Source organism: Anser cygnoides, chromosome 6 (assembly GCF_040182565.1).
Source record: "Anser cygnoides isolate HZ-2024a breed goose chromosome 6, Taihu_goose_T2T_genome, whole genome shotgun sequence".
Taxonomy (NCBI): Eukaryota; Metazoa; Chordata; class Aves; order Anseriformes; family Anatidae; genus Anser; species Anser cygnoides.
The window spans coordinates 23,948,285-23,964,983 of NC_089878.1; the positions used below are offsets into that span (position 1 = coordinate 23,948,285).

The window sequence follows — 16,699 nt, forward strand, 5'->3', positions numbered from 1 at the left end:
ATCTAGGAGCAAATGAATGGAAAAAAAAACTGAAGTGTACAACGTGTCCCTATTAACATTGCAGATAAAGGGAGCTTTCAGTTTAAAGTGTTTTCTATTTTGTGCCTGTTTCATTAAAGGTTCAGTAGGATTAGAATCAAACAATAAGAACAATTAAGTTGCCTTCATCGCAAATAATTTTGACTTTCAATCTTTCCAATTTTTTTTTTTATTTTTATTTTTTTTAATGTTCAGAGTAGATTTACAAAAATTCTGTTTGCAGTCCTAATCCTCTTTTTTTTTTTTTTTTTTTTAATAGGGACTGTGTCTCCATACTGTGAGTGCAAAACCCTACACTGTACTTAACATTCTTCACACTTGACATCTTCCCAGACTGTCCAAACATCATTAGCTGATGCTCACAGGCTCCCAAGCTTCCCTGCAGAGTGAAAGACCACGAGACTGTAGGTTATGCCAAGAGGCTAAATGCTGGGCACCTCCTGGAGTAGGTGGCAATAGGGGACAGGGAGGGGACATTGTCAGCAGAGAGCAGCAGCAGAACTTGAGGATGGTACCCTGCATCACGGTGGGGAATGGGAAAGGCCAGAGGCTGCCTGGGAAAGAAAAATCAAGGAAGACGCATCAAGTAGGAAAAGATTTCATCTGAAAGAAGAGAGGAGGGAAATAGTAATTAGGGCTACAAACTAGCTGGGGCACATAAAAATGTCCCTTTTGCCTCTAAAGGTATTTTTCAGTTAAATCAGACCCTTATCTTAGTTTTAGAACAAGTATTTTACAGTCCACAGAGAAAACCTTTAGTGATGTATCAACCCTGGTATTGGTGAAAATTGCAACCCATTTTGCTGTAGTGATCCGTATGGAAATCTGTGGCTTTCTATGCTCTCAAATGGACAGAGTAGCTCTGATACAAATGCAGTTCACAGGAGAAAAGCAAACCAACAACACCACAAATAAGCAAACAAACAAAAAAAACTGTGTGAAAGAAAAAAAAAAGATTCTCAGAGATAGCCCTGGGTTGCTGTGAAATTAGCAATGATGCTGTGACACAAATACTGCTTACCAGTGAGAGTGAGTAAATAGGGTTAACGTGGGTGTTCAGACTGAGTACCAATCACACGGGCTAACCTGAGAAGTATGCCTAGTGCTGTTGTACATTTGAGATGCATTGGCCAGGGGTTGCAAGTCTTTAGAAGTGACAGTGAAAACCTGTCTGTCACTCTCATCTAGAGTTGCATGGTACACACATCTCCCTTTCCTACAATACAATCATCCCTGTTGCTGAATCCTTTAACTCATGACCTAACACACCCAAATGTCTCATTCTCACTTGCAGTGTAACCCAGCCACAAATACCTGCAAAAGTCACTGGTTAATCACCTTCAAAAATTTTCTTGGTGACACCCACAAAATGTTGATAAAGGTTAAGTAGCAAACACCTCAAGACTGCTGCCCATCATACTGCCAAGCATTGCTTTTAGTGTTTGCTTGTACCCTTACTGCCTGTTGAGTGAATGTCTCATCTTAATACATAAACGTTTTTTGGTATGTGTAGTGTAAGTAAATACAATAAATAACAGCAACATTAATCGAAGTATTCAATAGTAAGCCTCGATGCCCATTTTTATTGTTATTGTAGTTAACTCAGCATTTCTGATTTGTGTCACAACTTTTTATATAAAATCTTTCAAAGATTTTATTTATACTTCAAATCTTACATTGGCATTCAGTTTTCAATATCTTCATTTGTATATTTCCAGTACCTTCCTCACTTATCCTCCTGAATATTTCAGGAAGTGTCATCCTTTCAGTCACATTTTCATACCTTCTTTTAAGGGGTTCCTTAGACCTGGAACTCTTAGACCTGGAGGTCCCTCCTCTGATTTTGTTTTACAGGAGTCAAGGGAACAGCAACATTATATTCCAAGGCAAAATGTTAGAGAAATAAACAATCTTTAAAATGTTTCAGGCACTTGATATTTGAGAATCTGCATTTAAGTCATACAGAACACGTATATATGACATAATGAATGTGGTACACAGAGTTGCCATGATAACAAGATCAGAAAACACAACACAGTACAGTGCTGTTGCAGTGCGGGTCCCACAGACTGATACACCTCAGGTAATAAATGTCTCAGCTTCGTATGAGTTTGGACAGGCAGTTTCTAGTTCCAGACCTACCAGCAGTCATAACTAATTTGAGATCACCAATCCTTCACTGGTGTGCAGTACAGACACAGCCATAGTTGGTCTGATGTTCAGCTCCATCCTGTAAAGTCTGAGGTATGTATTTGCATATCCCTAATAGTCAGGTAACGTCTCAGCTCTTCTAATTTTGCTGTGGATGACAGTCCTCTTTTTCAAAGCTCTCAGTCCTGAATTTACGTGATTAGGTGAGAATTTCAGATTTCATCTGAAGTGAAATTCAGATAGAATTAGAGAAGAATGATGAAGAATTTAGAGAAGAATGATGAAGAATCTGAATTTGTACAGAGAGAACTGCTTTTTTGTTCCTATTTTTTTTCCTAATTTTTCAGCCATTCTAGTGATTTGGGAATAATCTGCTCTTGATGTTTTATAGTTAACTCTACTGAAGTACTTTGTTGACTGGAAACAGACTGATTTTTTAGCTTATGAACTCATTACAAATATTGTTTATTCATGCAAGAATCATACCTAGTTATAAATTCTGAACATAAACATAAATTGCAAAAACGTCTTCCAAACTTTAAATTAAGATACAAGTGTTTTGGTAATTCATTTTGAAATGTTCTAGCTTACCTTTCTTTCTAACCACAACCATCATATTATTTTGAAATTGAAACAGACAAAGCATTTTATGAAGACAAACATCACTACCTGAAAGGGAAATTTTTAGAGATTCATAAACTATAGCTAGCTTTTCCCTGAAGTTTTTAAGCTTCCTGCTCATCATGGCTCCAGTCTGGACTACAAGTGCCAAAACGCCACAAAAACAAAACAAAACAACAACAAAAAAACCCACACTGTTCTCTCAGTATTTGGTTTAGTGAGAGACAGAAAGTGCTGGTAACTTTGTAAGGAAAAAATTCTATAGTAAAAATCCAGCTCAGCTAATTTTCTCTGTAAACTGATTGAACACTGTCCCATGTGTGGTCAACATTAATGTTTTGGGAAGGTTTCACATAATTTTTGAATGGGCTAGACAGAAGCCTAAATCCGCCCTTGGTGACCTTTGCTGTTGGGTTAGTGTGAACATGCAGAAAACACACCTATTGACCAGTGAGCCCTGCTATTGCCATTGTTTTTTGCTATACTTTTATCTCATTAAGCAGCTCCTAAAGTCATACAGGAGAGTAAAAAAAGTTAGAGATATTTCCCATGCAGGGCAGGAGCTCCAGGCTCTCTCTGTGGTTATCGGTGAGGCAGAGGCTGCCACAGTGGTCAGTTTTCATTCTGCCCTACACAGCATAGGATCTTTGGGGGGGTGTCTGAATTTGTCACACTTTCTCTGGCAAGGCACAAAGTAATCCGTCATATCAGAATGCTTTGTTTAATGGGGTAATACAATGGAAGAAAAGCATGTACAAAAGCAGCAGAGGACTAGAGTTTGAAGTTCAGATCAATCTAATGTTTCCCATGTTTCTGTTATTTTTCCATATAAGGGATTTCAGGTGTACTGCTGACTTGGAGCAGGAGCAGTGCTGAATCTCGGAAAGATTTTTTGCATGCCTCAGGAACAGCCACTGGCATATGTTTAAGGTGACACTGATCATTCCTTTACCTTGATCCTGGTCACGCAGGTTTTCTTTCCAAAAGATGTCTGAATACTCCAAAATGAACAAAATATATATTTTTATAAAACAACACTGATTAGAATTAATACATTTCCAACACACTTGTTACATCTGTAGATGCTTAGCGTACAGTCAATGTGAGATAACTGCCTCCATTTCATAAGCTAAGGTGTGAACTTATCAAGCTTTTCAAAAGTGGAATAAATTACTTCACACTTATTGTTTGCTAAGAGAATCTGCAAAATAAGGTAGTATGGAGTAGCTCAAGTGCTTAAAGCTCATCCCCTGAATTTTTTCTTTATAGTAACTTCACATTTAGAGAACCACTGAGACATTTTGCTTCTGAGAATCTTAGGTTCAAAAAGAGTTCTGTCTTTTAAAAAAACATAATGCAATACTTCACTACTTTCTTCTGCAATCCATCTCCTCCGTAAACTGCATTTTAGATTTCATAGGTAGTTCTGATACAAAATAACAATATAATACAAATAATACATATATTCAGAAATTATAAGAGAGAGCTCTCTTGAAATATAAGTGGGGTGTTAACATGGATCATTGTTGCATTGTAGACAACTGAAATACAATAAAAGTTTAGTTTTAGTATATTAATAATGTTGAAGTCTTATGGAAGTTCTTATAGGTTATGTCTTGCATGTTGCCTAGCTTCCAGTCTTTATTGAGTTAAAAGCCAAGGGAATTTTGCCTCTGGAAAAGCAGGAGCTTCTGAAGTCGGCCTTCCCTGGCACACTGGGAAGAATGCAACAAGAGAAGCAGTATTTAACAAACCCTGCTGTCATTCCAGATGTGCAAGAATTTTTAAAAGCAAGAATATTGAGCTACAGAACCACAGAATAATTCAGACTGGGGGGACCTCAGGAGGTACAGCCTCCTGCTCAAAGCAGGGTCAATTGTGAGATCAGACCAGGTTGCTCAGGGCTATATCCAGTCTGGTCTTGACAGCCTCCAAGGATGCAGACTGCATGATGTCATCTGCAAAGAAGCAGACTTGTAGCCATATGCCTATTTTAAACTGTTTTGTTCGAATTCCCCCTTCATTTTAAGTGCTCAAGATGGAGATGGAGTGCTAGTGAACTTGCCAAGCCTTTTGGCATGCAACGTGCTGAAGCAAAAGGAAAGTGAGAATGCTTATTTAGAGAAGGTGTCCTCCTGGGCTAGAAAGAGCAATTCTTAGTAAGCTAGGTAAAACAAGACTTTCAGACTTCAAATGATCAACAAGAAGGTAGCTTTGTCTTAGGACACTATGGAATGTGACTGCTTTTTCCAAAATTCTAGTCTTTTCAGCTAGCAATAAGTTTGCTGTAAAAAACTAAATTCTGTAGATACAGACTTTGGCTAGAAATAAAAGATTAGCCAATCAGATAGAGCACAGTGACTTTAAGTAGAAAATAGGAAATAGAAAAACAAAACAAAAACAAACAAAACAAAAAACCTTGAATTTCCTGGAATACTTTATTTCAATTGCACTGCTGTGTTAGATTGTATACATATGAAGTCCCTTAAATATTGCTAACTGCAGCACAATTTGAGATGTTTAGTTGAACATCAGTCAACTGGCATTCATTTTAAAAACATTCTTTGCAAGTTCAGTTTCATTGCTTGATACCTTTTTCCAAAACACTGAGCACCTGCAACTCCCTCTGACTTCATTTGGAACAACTGCAGTTACCCAGGAAATCAGGTCAGATCATGCTTTTACTCCTGTGGCAAGGTGACAGTTTTCAGTGCAAAACTGTACATTTTGAAGGCTAGGCTTTTCTGCTTTGCTACACATTCTGCTATGTGTCTGTTTGTCCACTGTGGACACTAGAGCTATGCCTTTTTAACCTTCCAATGTCCCAGAACAGTTCCTGAGCTCATTTAGTTACAGACAAACAAGAGCTGTCATGCTGGATAATACCTTAAAGATAGGGGTCTGGAGCAGGTCCTAACCCCAGCTGTAGGTTCTTCCTTTCTGTAAGTTGATAACAAAGAAAAGTAAAGTATGAACAGATGCTTGTTTCTGCTCTGGCTTCTGGCCATCCAGAGTATCTGAGTAGGTGCGATAAAAGAAGCCAACCTGTTCTAGGGGTACAAGCAGTTATTCACAGGAACAGGGAGAACAAAACAAAACAAACATAAGAATTAGGGCTCTCAAGAGTACCATTTTTCTTAGAGCTGCCTACAAGGTGACACGGCTTTTCACCTATCCATATACAGGGGCTCATGCTAAAAATCCATACTCGTGCTACATAATCTTGGGTGCTTGTGCAAATCAAGGTAAAGCAGAGAGGTCCTTGTTTCAGTTACTCTGTAGAGCATAACTGGAGATTAGGAAAATAATTATACGTTGTAAAAAGAGTATATGTGGCATTAATTGGATTATAAAAAGCTAACTATGTCTGGAGCTAAAAAATGGTGTTATCCCAAAATCTCATTAATAGCATCCAATTACTGTCTGTGGTTATATAACTGTTCATCTCACTATGTGGCCACTTATTGCTGAAGTCTGTTGCTGCTAAGCATAAATTGCACAGAGCACAGTGTGTAAAGGCACTAATGGCATTTACTTTGCATTTTGCAGTACAAGAATAAACAAAGGCATATTCTGAAACAAAATTAAAGTTCTGTGGGGGTTATTCCAAGCAAATTTTGTTAGTTTCACATGTTGTAAAATTAGCTCAGTTTTGGTTTTGCATCAGAAACACATTACTGTCATGGGGTGCAAAAGAAAGTAAATGCTTTCTGTTTTCAATATGTAGTAAAAACAGCACACTACCACATAAAACATACCATTAATTTTAGATATTTTCCCCCTGAATGCTACCAGAAAACCTTACCGAGATCAAAGTGCCCATCATTAGAATATGGGAACTTTCAATGAGAGATCTGCTTGTGGGCACTGGACAAAGAAAATGTCAATGAGCCTCTGCTGATAAAAACGAGTAAAGATAAAGTAGGGAGAAAGATCTGAGAGTCAGTAAATACTTCAAAACAACAATCATAACAGGTCAGGCAATTACCAGAAGAAGAAAACACTGATAAGTCCTGCAAATAAAACATGATCCCCTCATAAGCCATGAACATAAGAGGGGATGACAGTAGGCTAAAACTGGTGTTCACAGGATATTAACCTTACTGAATGGAGGGCTGATGATTGCTGTTGCATCAAATTCAACAAACAAGCTGTTTGTACAGCAAAATACCTATTTCCTTTCTAGAAAGGAAAACAGTGTGTTTGAGTAGTAAAGCTACTGAGAACCAAAGATGCAAAATCAATGAGCTGAAACATAAGAGAACAGTCACAAACAGAAACAATAAACAGAAGAATTATGAAGGACCAGAACTATAGACTGAAGTAGCAGGAGGAAAGAAAAAAAAAAAAAGAAAAAAGAATAGCCTGCAATGGTATCTGAGGGCATGTTTTTTTCATTTCCTTCGCAGTTAACGGCAAGATTTCATTGACTCCTGCTGGAGGAGGATCAGGCTTTTTAAGGAAACAAAAATGGCTGAAAAAGGACAAAAACTAGAACAAATAGTGAAAGGACTCAGTATGGAAAAAAAAAGACCCAACAAACAACTCTAATTCTTTCCCCATTACAGACAGAATTTCTGCCTATGTTGGTATGGAGATTTCAATTTAGTGTTATCTACTGATAAATAATAATTTAATGAGAAGTCACCACAGGGTTTTTATTCATAAAGAACATAACAGCCATCAACTTATTCTCACAATAATAACAGTTCTTAATCCTTACCACACTGTCTGCAGTCTGCAAGTACACAGCTGATCCTCAGCTGTTTTGGAAGTGTTTGTGAAACACAAACTGCTTCCCACACTGTAGGACATCAAGGTAATCCCAAGGAAAGAGACATTAGTTGGTATTTGGTAGCATTAAACTTAATTTCTGAAGTTATTTAAGTAAGGAGCAAGAAAATGCCTCCTGATCTATGAAAGTGATCATAGGTCAATGAGTTACAAAGGTCAGTCAAACTGAGATTTCTGGAAACAACCCAGACACTCAATTATATTCAAAATAGGAAAAAAAAAAAAAAAAAAACACAGTTTGCTGGGATAAAAGCTGTATTCTGAAACCAGAATCAAGCCTTGTAAACTAGCTAAGTTACCCAGCAGAGCCCCACTACTGCAGTTGTCTCTTTCATCCAGTATTCAACACAATGTCTTTCAAGACACAAATTATCTTAACAAGGATATTATGATGTTATAAGCTATATTCCACATGTGCTTGCAAACAAGAACTTTTACCAAAGTTGATTATTTTCCTGAAAGAACTGTGAAACCAATGGAGGGGAGTGAGACAGTTGATATATTTAAATTTTAGAAAACCCTCTGAAAAGCATCTCAGGAAGTGTTACACATAAAGCCACCTGAAATGGCCTTCGTGAAAGGAGTCTCATAGATTATAAACATAAATGAAGATTATCAGTATGTCTAAATGTATCAGAACAGAGTAAGAGGTCATCCAGGAAAGTATAACAAGATGCCATTTGCATTTTTCTTCTGGTGAGTGAGAAAAAAAATATCATTATGACTAAAGAATCACAGAATCATAAAGAAGGTCTATATGTATATTGACCTACAGAGAGGAAGCAGTTATTAATGAAAACAATTATGATTATCTTTTAAAATTACAAGTTAATAGTCTAAAATAAGACATTTCAAAGGTATATATGTCAGAAGGAAAAGTCTGTAAAGACAAACGTTTGTGACAAGACTGAATAATTCAAACACTGTTTTAGCGTAATACATGTATAAACAAGTACATTAAAATGTTCAATTTCTGTTAAAACTCAATACCACATGTACGCAGAAAAGCAATAAATGTCCCAGAAAATGATACCTAAATATGACCAAAAGTTCAGAAAAATAATCAATGCATAGTGCTAGCTGAAATGATCAGAAAATATATATGTTATATAATATATGTTAATTCAGAGTATAACTTAAAAGGAAGGAAGGAAAATGCTGACTAGCATAAGCTAACTAGATAGACTTCAGCTGGTCTGAGCATTGACAGAAGCACAACTCTAGGTGCTTGGGAATTTGAGGATGGAACAGGGAGTTCCGTACTGAATTTAGGTTCCCCAAAGGTTAAATAGTGACTGAATGGATTTAGATAATTTGTGTCTACCCAACTGTTGTCTTAGGTGCCTAAATCCTTACTTGGATCTGGCCCAGGAGAGAGCAGAGTGTTGTGCAGTTAAGTGCTCTGCTTTTACAGAAAATCAATGCCTAGCTCCCATTTTGCATTTAGAAGATCCTCCTCCAGCATTTGTATAGCTTGCCATTATACAACTAATTGGACACATTATAAGTGCTTAAAGATAACAAAGGGCATTAACAAGGAGTCAAATGTGATTTAGTCTAGTACAAAGGAGTGTGAAAATCAGAAGAAAATTTGTCTCTGTAGGAATCACTTAAGAGAGAGCTGTATTCAGGTGAGAAACAATCTCCTCTCTAAAAGAGCAGAAGCTCCAGCACTTCAATTATTTAAAACAAGAATAAACATGATGCTGGCAAGTAGAAGTACCCAGAGCAGGGAGATGTAGTGTGTCATATCTTCCTCTAAGTGATGTCACTCTGTGGAATGAGATCTATTTTCTATTTTGAATATATGATTTTTGAGCAATTAGTGATTATCAGAGAAGCCTGGGGGAACATGACATGGCATGGGTCTGCTGTTTGTTTGGCAGTACTTCTGTATTTAGTATTTTTTCCTCATTTGATCCAGGATGACAAATCCATGACTAGGACTTTCTGAAGTTAGTATTTTTATCAGAAGTATAGTAATGAAAATAGAACTGCATGTGGAAATGGGACTTTTGTAAAACAGTGATAAATCCACAGCTACCTACCAGACAATCCGATCTGCATCTAACCAGACATCCATTATCCTGTCTGTAAGATCTAAGGGAGAAGAAATGTGGCACTGCAACGTTTTTCAGTGGTGCCCAGTGACAGGACAAGAGGCAATGGGTAAAAACCAGAACACAAGCGGTTCCTTCTGAACATCAGGAAACACTTTTGTACTGTGAGAAAGACTGACCACTGGAACAAGTTTCTCAGAGAGGCTGTAGTTCTCTCCCCTTGGAGGTGTTCAAAAGCTGTCTGGCAATGGACTTGGGCAATCCACTCTAGATGACCCAGCTTGAGCAGGGTGGTTAGACACCATGACCTCTAGAGGTTTCTTCCAACCTCAACTGTTATGTGATTCAGAAACATTTCTTTGTACCTTACAAAGTTTTTACAGTATCTCAGGTTGACTGACACCCATTAAACTGTTATTTGCTCAGAAGTCTGCATTACATAGCTCAGGAAGCCCTGTTCTTTCTGCAGAGACAGTGCTTCACCCCATGGAAAGCAAATCACTGAGGTTTGTCTCACTGTGCAATTTCACTTCCCTTATTTCTCTGTGAGATGAAGGAGCAGAATGCTTCTGGACTGAAGGTCCAGATGCAAGAAGAGAGATATCATGACTGAACAAAGCACAGGAAAATTATCATGAGGATGGAGAAAGTCACTCATCTCTGGGGATACATTCTTTCCTAGAGGCTAAGTTCTCAGATTGAGGAAGTTTTCTCATAGTTATGTTGTCCAGCAAAGCAAATAAATTTTAGAAGAATACATTCATATATTTACTTGCAAAGACCCACAGGAATGTAAGGAAACACATAATCAGCAGGCATTATCTTCAATGCTGGTTGATCTATTTCACACAGGATATCTTCTCTATTTTTTTTTTTTTTATTTTATTTACAAAAACAAAAGGGTTATTCATGTTAAGATTTTTTCCTCTTTTTTTTTCCTACAGTTTCTTCAACACCTTTTACATATTTTTAAAATCCTTATGCATTAGAAGCTTTATCTTTCTACTGAAATATGCCTTCTCATTAAATGGCAAGCAAAAATGTTGAATCTGTATTGATAAAATAGTGAATGAAAAGCAAAATGAGAATTGGGTCAGTCCTGAAATCCACGAAATGGAAAGAACTTTAAAATGTCAGAATGCCGGATGCATTTTGACAGCTAAATGTAGTTAACTGTATTAGTAGTGAAAAGTTCATTGTATAGAACTCCAGAAAAGTAAGAATATAAAAGAAATACAAATTTATCTTAAATTTGTTTTTCTCTCTCTCTTTATGCCAGACATACCTTTTTGGATCCTAAGTCATCTTTTTGAATGCTTGGAGATGGGCAAGCTGTAATCAACTTTCATTTTACATGTAGAGTTCATGATGACCCTGGTGATAAATTATTTAAATAAAGATTTCCCTTTTCAAGAGATCTTAACCTGGTGAATATAAACCTACACAGGAGCATTTGAAGGTTTCCACTTATTCTCATCACAGCAAAGGTTTTAAAATACATTGAATAATAGTAGTCAAAAATGTTAATTCTCGTTCTTGTAGAATTATTAATAGTTTATTATTAAGTATAAGGAATGGTATCTCCTTTGTAGAGTCCATTAAAAGACATCAGAATCACTTCCTGAAGGCAATACACAATCACTTGTAGACAGGGAGCATTTAACTTCAAAGATGCTACATTAATTTTCTAGGTAGTTACCGAGCATTTAGCAAAACAATACAAAAAAAAAGAAAAGAAAACATAAAAAAACTAAGACTTCCGTAGCTCTCTTATCTGGGGTGTCTAAATGCCTCCTTATTTTTTCAGTACAAACATTTTACTAATAGGAAATACAGATGCACAGACACATAACTGGCCTTTGGTTTCACTGGCTGCAGATAGTTGAATGCAAGTCTGTCAAATCCAAAGCCAACATCTTCAGAGGCCTTGACACAGCTGGAATGTGTATGGGATGGTGCACAGCAGCACAGCTACTCCCCACACATTATACATTGTACATGCTCTATCAGAAAAGCTTGGATATGATGGCTACATCTTCTTCACCCACTCCACACCATCTGCTTTTTTTTTTTTTTTTAAAAAAAAAGACAGTGGTCATACTAAGCAGTCTCCTTTTCCTTAGAGGCAGAACATCATTTGACACAGAGGTGAACTGGCAGACTACACAGTAAGTGGTAGTAACTCATCACCGGAGACGCCTTTTTCCTGACCCAATCACATTTCTATTTCAATATTAATCGGAGGAGAAGTGAGGTTTGTGCCTACAAATATTTCTCTTTTCAGCTCTGTCATGCCACTAAGGAATAAAGATATCATAATAAAATTCTAGATTGGTAAATGCCTGGTGTAGCTGACTTTTCATTATCCCTCCTTCATTCTTAAAACACAATTTAAAAAAAAAAAAAAAAGCAAGCTAGCTAGCTATGAGGCAACCAGGCAACTATGGCTGCAGAAGCTCAGCTCAGATGGTCCTATCCTAAAAAGGGTTGGTACACTTTGAGTTGGAGAACTCCCGAGACAATAGGAATATGAATTTCCTCCTGGAAAACAATATACATTTTCAGGAAGATTGTTGTCATAAGCAAATGACCCATCCATATTTCTTTATTGCTAAATGTGTTTGTTAATAATTTTTGAATATATTACACAAATTTGCATGAATTCTGGCAATTCTTACAGCTTTAAGTGTTTTCTGTATTATCACGTAACCTTTGACAGATATAACATTTCAAGTAAGAAGCACAATATCTGGACTAGTGTCCTATGAAAAAAAGAGGGAAAAAATAACATACTCATTTTGGATTTGAAACGAAATATCTTGGGTTTTATATCTATACACGACTTTTTTTTTTTTTTTTTTTTAAATCTTCATGGTTACAAATAGTTTATTCTTTGTTAGTGATAACCAAGACTGTTGAAAGACTATTTATTATGTCAGGGCTAGTTAAATAATAATGTCCATTAATATAAACAGTAATTATTCCCCCATAAATCATTGAGTAAATTATTAATAATTTTCACTGTTCCATAAATTTGGTGTACATAATAGTCATCAAATAAAAGAGTCAAGATTATCTTTTTCTGACAATCTCAGATAAATTATTCACAAATATTTGTTTAATTAACCAGCTCTACTACCTGTCATGTCCCCTTGAGCAGGTGTTCAATATTTCCCCAGCTCCTTTCCTAAGCAAATTAATATCCAGTTACACATTTTTATTATGTGCCACAGTTACATGATTTTAATCTCACTTTCTTACCTGAAGTCAGGTAGTGGTTCAGAGCAGGTGACCCACAGTCATATTTCTTTATTTCTATCTAATAAACATTCTACAACCATTCTTTCCTTAGATTTCACCTCACTTCAATCCCATGAAAAATACCGCTTGTAAGCATACCTCGCAAGGCAAACAGAAATCTGATGCATTTACCTACTTTCCGTGTGATGCATCATGCATCATTCACTTTCTCTGCTCAAAGTTGTTTAATGGGTGTTTTCCAGCCAGCCATATTGTTATCTTAGTTGCAGACCTTTAAAAAGTATGTTATTAAATCTGTTTTCAGGCCTGAGCCACTCCGGGCTAGGTGAGGTTTGTTCAGGGTGCTATGTGCTGCATTTTCAATTCAACCCGAAGCAGTGGTTCTATGTCCTATTGCTGTGATAAAGGCAAAAAGACTTGATATCGATGCATTTATGGGAAAGAATCATTATTCATTCTCAAAGAATGCAAACCGCAACCCCCCAAGAAAATGGGGGAAGAAAAAAGCCTATTTCTAACAGTTATCCCAAGCAGCCACAGCAGCTCGGCAGATAAGGGAAAGAGCACGGGTGCGGAGGCTTTTCCAGCTCTTGAAACATGGCAGAGAGTATCTTCTGATGGGTTGGTAAGAGTTCCCCAGTGTCTTAGTCACATTTTTTAAGTAACATGGTTGTTTTAAAATTTTAAGTGTACATAACCTGACATCCCTGCTAAAAGAAAGTTTTGTCTATTTTTCTAGGTTGACTTCAACCTGGACTGTGATTACACGAACGCTTGTGCTGGCATAAGGGAGTAGGCGGCACAGGAGCAAAATGAAGAGACAGAGGTGAGAAAGGCCAGGTTTTTTGGAAGCAATTAGTGCCAGCTTCTGAAGCCACAATGTTAAAGTTAACACCCCAAAGCAGTGGTGCCCTGGAATCATCACAGAGCTATTATAAGGAAGAAATATTTATGCTAATTTAATGAAGGATGAGACACTTTAGCACACTTAAATAATTCCCAAATCTGATGGTTTGCCAAAATTTGAAAATTGCTTTGGCTTAATCCAAAACTGGATATTAAAAAGACACTATATAAAGATCTGACTGGAATCAATTATGTTTCAGTGCATATGGTACCACAGAGCCATAGTCCTGACATTCCTAAATTTTTGTCTTCAAATGGTTCATATGGGTGAAGTACACATATGTATCTTAGGACACTGATTTGTTTCAGTGTACTTGTGAGAGTCATCACTACATCAGCATTCAGGTGGCCACATTTCCAAAGTTTTATATTTCAATAAAAATTAAAGAATTGGGCCACATATCTGAATAATGTGAACTGGCACAGCCTTGATCACAGCACATCTGTGATCTTTTATTCCAGACAAGTATCTTCTTTATAAAATTATTCTTTAAATATCTTCTAAAATTTAGGAGTTAAAAGCAATAAGAAATGGCCAAATTGGGTGGCCACAAAAGAAAGAAAAGCCTGAATAATGATTATAATATCTTTAAATCCTTGATCTGTCACAATTTTCAATTGATTGTTATGGTCTTGGACGTTTTAGCAGTATCTGACACCACAAAATAAAACTGAATTTATTAGAAATAATGTCAGATGGAAAAAGTCACTTAAATTTTTGTCTATGTGCATGATGTTTCTTCTTGCAATTTTTACTCTTTTCTTCCCCATATTTTTTCATGTGCTCAGGAAATTCCCATTTTGTCTATTTTTATCCCGTGTTTCTATGCTTCCTCTTTTGTGAAACGCTAACTGCACACCTTAACTTTCACTTACTCAATTGCTACACATCCATTTTGTGATTAAAAATGAAATGTAATTATTTTGCATATTTTTATTCTATTTCTAGCTAATAACTAACTCTGCAGGTAGATAAGACTTTCTTGTTCAATGTTGCATCATTATTCCAAAATTCAAATAATAATTAGGGGATATTCATTTATAAGGAGTAAGACTGTCTTATTCATATTACACTTTACTATTTACTGTATTTTCATAGCAGTTAGCATGATTTTGCAAAGGGCTCTTTGTGAGCTTTTAGTATTCTTATTGAAAATGAAGCATTTGATCCATTTCTTTAAAACTGTTTAGAGGACAAAATGTGATCAAGGCCACAGAGCATTTTTAGTGGTCAAAATATTGGTACTCTTTCCACAGTAATGTGTAATAGTTTCTTACAAATAATTTTCAAGTTCTTACTTAGTTATCCACCAAATGATTTACCTATTTAGAAATGAAAAAAATATATATTTTTTCCAATTTGCAGTGCTCTATGCCAACATGACCTAAGAACCAAGGCAGTGTTGACACGAAAAAGAAAAGAAATCTGGGTCAAACACAACTACTTGTCAGCAAGTACCTGAAAGGTTTAATTTCTGCTGGCCCAAGTAAGTGATAGAAATAACCTTGCAAGCCCTATCAGCTCATTTTTTCTTGACATATTAAATAATGAGAATAACGTCATGAAGTCAAAAATATTCACACCCTCCAAAGCAGTACACTTCATGCTGTGGTTTGTTTAGTGAAGTGAATCTATTCACAAGCAAGATTAATATGAAAATGAATTCTTCATATTTCCTATTTATTCATTCCTATTTATTTCTAATGCCTCTAATTGACTGACTGAACTGGCAATAGCCTTACCATTAAGTGCAGATCCTATACAATCCATTCCAAAATGTTAAATTATCACTGCTTGGTTTCTTTTTAGGTTCCTGGGTACATGCCACTTAAGAAAGTAAACACCCAGCAGATGTGATGTAAACATGCAAGGATTTTCATCAACATGCTCTTCGGGATTGCCTTCACATTAGCAAAGACAGCACAGACAATTGGCAGCTCCAAAGTACAATCATGCTTTAGATTTTTTAAAAATCTGTGACACACATGCAGGAAAACTATGTTTGTCTTTATATATTTTCTATTGGAGCTGTCTTACCAAGACTTGCATAGCACATTTATTTCCCTGGGTCATTTTCCATTTTACAGTAAATAGATTATACCAATAGCATAGCAATCTGATAGCAGCTTTTCCCTCCATCAATAGGATTTCTATTTAAAGATGAGGATTCAAAATCAACATTGAAGGAACATGCTCTCTCATGCCAGGGGAGTCAATGTACCTGGACAAAACTCAGCACCTCTGTTGTCATTTTAATAATGCCAAGTTTATAATTCAAAGTCCTAATTCAAATAGTCTTTTAATTTAAATCTCTGCTGCTATGCAGATGTGGCTCCAAAGCTGAGCTTAAAGCCAGATCCTCTGTCTGACCATGATGTTATCCTACAGGAACACTGTTGGTGCCAGTACTGGCACCCATGGATGAAAGACATAATCTGAGGTGTCTGAAGTGCATTAAAGTGCTCAGGGGGAAAATCTACCTGCCGTATGAATGGCCCATATCTATCCATGCACCTTTGGGGCAGTATTAACTAACCAATGACAAACAGAAATTATGGCATGGGCCTCTTCTTCAGAAGGTCTGCTACTGCCTCTTTCAAGAGCAGATGCGATCTGAAGGCAGACATAGATTTAGCAAAAATAGTATGGATGCCAGGGGCAAGGACTTCCACTTTTTCTAGATAGACTGGATGGATTATAATATAGGCAAAAGTATAAACACTAATGAGGTCCTCTCCCAAAGATGAAGATCTTTTGTGCACCCAAATCAAGTATGTTGTTAAATGAACATTTAAGAGAAGCATGTTTTACATAAAGTTGTTTTGTTGCAAATTGTCCAAAAGAAATTGCACTTGAAGTTTTGGTT

The 16,699-nt window shown here is 36.5% G+C and overlaps 2 long non-coding RNA genes across 5 annotated transcripts in view; one reads left to right on the forward strand and one right to left on the reverse strand.

Moving 5' to 3' along the window:
- LOC106029940 (uncharacterized) overlaps positions 1–16,699 on the reverse strand; it is a 338,557-nt gene that overhangs the window by 159,706 nt on the left and 162,152 nt on the right. The window lies entirely within an intron of this gene.
- On the forward strand, positions 2,019–16,472 carry LOC106029937 (uncharacterized). 2 transcript variants are annotated; one of them, XR_001203418.3, is made up of 5 exons: positions 2,019–2,122; positions 3,645–3,741; positions 13,666–13,752; positions 15,199–15,319; positions 15,643–16,472. It is a non-coding gene; the product is annotated as an uncharacterized lncRNA (long non-coding RNA). The 2 variants fall into 2 exon arrangements; XR_001203417.3 differs by lacking the exon at positions 2,019–2,122 and adding an exon at positions 2,149–2,283.